This window comes from Amblyomma mixtum, chromosome 9 (assembly GCF_055824585.1).
Source record: "Amblyomma mixtum isolate Tamu chromosome 9, ASM5582458v1, whole genome shotgun sequence".
Classification (NCBI taxonomy): domain Eukaryota; kingdom Metazoa; phylum Arthropoda; class Arachnida; order Ixodida; family Ixodidae; genus Amblyomma; species Amblyomma mixtum.
This window is the reverse complement of record NC_143020.1, coordinates 79,674,415-79,676,734: the sequence shown is the minus strand read 5'-3', so window position 1 is coordinate 79,676,734 and position 2,320 is coordinate 79,674,415.

Here is a 2,320-nt window from a genome sequence, read left to right as displayed (position 1 = left end):
CGTGGCAGTTAGGCAGAAGTGGTGGTACGAGGAATCCAGGAGTCGAATGCGTCCCTCGTGTTCGGTTCCACCTGTCAGGAGGTGGCATGGGAGCGCGTGCATGAAGAAAGACCACCTTCGCAGAACCACACACTGCCTCTGGGAATGGGGCCTATGTGGATACAGGTGTGACGGGAACACACAAAGAGAGTTAGGGGGGGGGGGGGGGGGTAGAAACACAACAGGATTGTGTACCGTTTCTCATACATCGTACCATGGTGGCCTGCAGGGTATACAGTTTATGCATAAACGTTGTGGAAAACCACTTCAGCATGTTCAGGAGATTGAATTGATTAAAAAAGGAACATCTGACGATACTAAGATAAGAGGCAGCGCTTTGCATATCTTACCTGAACTTGGGCACTGACTTAAGCTTAAAGGAGTATATACACCTAATTTTTATGGCATGTTTTCATCTTTACAATGATGCAGAAGACACTGCTATGCATGAATCACGATGTGGCATTCACCTACAATCGATAATAATCTATGATAAAAATTTCTGTCATCCTGTTTCGGTTTCAACAGCCGAACGATGGTTGTGATGTCAAAACGTCGTTATATGTCACGTGAGGCATATCACTTCAGTACTGAAGCCAGCCTTCCTCAAGAGCCGGAATGAAAACGAATGAAGCAGCAGGTTTTTCGTGCCTCATATGTCCTATAAGTACTCTTTGACGTCACAGACATCGTTTGGCTGTTGAAACCAAAACAGCACGAGAAAGAAATTCGATTATAATTACTTTCTTAGAATGAAATTAATTCTGGAAGTATACACACACAGGGTAGTGAAAAAAGCAACAGAACAATCATCTGAATTTTTCACATTCTGATTGCAATGCCACTAATGAATAGTTTGTGTGGTGTTACATAAAACAGGTAATGCTATAATTATGCAACACAAAGTTCACCTTCAAAAACCAATTAATTTCTGAAGATGCAGTGGCGGCAAGGATGTCGGCTCTTCAGTCGATTTTGTGTATTTGTGACAGTTGCCCATAATGGTCTCAATGTGAATAACCAGTAACGGTTTAGCCAAGTTGACCAGTGTGCTTTCTATCTCAGTGATACATATGTATGGTACAAAGCCACTTGACACCATGTACAAGTAAACATGTTAACATAAATGCATTGCTGGTAAGCCACATGCATCTTCTACTGACAGCATGCAAACTGTGGTATGAAAGAACAGGACACCATCACGGCAAGAGGAGAGTGTTATTGAGAAAAAAATTAAATGTCAGCATGTCAATGTGTGCTAAAAAATTAAATCTTTCAACCTAAACATTTTGTTCCCTCTCGTATACTGCTGACTCGTGATGAAAACTGGAAAAATGCAAGCTTCAGGATTGAAACAAACTTAATTTTAACTAGCCTGCCATATTTTCATTTCATTTGAAATGCTACTTTCACTTAACTGAGGTATTTTGCTATCATGAAGGAACCCTCGAATGCAACTCTATTTAAAACAGGCTAAACACAGGCATAAAGCACTGTATTAGTAGTATACAACCAAGTTTGATGATAAAAAGATATTCTAGAAAGTGAAAACACTAACTGCCTAGTAATGAAATCTAGTTGTCACTAACCTGCCAACACCTACAGCCACTGCATTTATAAAATTCCAAATATGTTAATCTAAATAAGTAAAAACATGTATCAGGACAGCTGCCTTGGAAGAATTAGGTATGAAGGACTAATGTCAATATCATTACTGCCAGAAACTCACTTTCGATAAATATGAAGGCTAGAAATAAGGTTGCATTTGCTGAAGAAATATTCAGCACACGGCCCAATTCTTGGGCTTACTGAAAATTTTTGTACTAGGTTGTTTCGCAATTACATGTGAACTTGGAAAAAAGAAAATTTGGGATCTGGAAGTTGCTAATGAGAGTGAACTGATTTTTTGAGCATTCTATCAAACATTACATTCTGCAAAAAAATTCATACCATCCTCTTTAGCATATGCGCAACTGCTTCCTATACAATCACATGCATGCGAACGTGGCTAGCATTTCTACCATGTAGGCAAAGAAAAGCACTTAGGCCTAAGGTTGTCCACATATCCAGAGACTGTAGTGGAAATATACTTTGCCCAATTAAATTAATGACAGCTAGCTTGTTCAGTGGAAAGGATGATGCTCAAAATGATGTTTAAAAACTGCGTTTACTTGAGTAATGAAATAAAATACACATGTAGCACACTGCCTTGCATCAGGCAAACTGAGAGTGAAAATGACCCTGAAGTTTATGAACCCCAAAGAAGCACAGAGAAAAGACA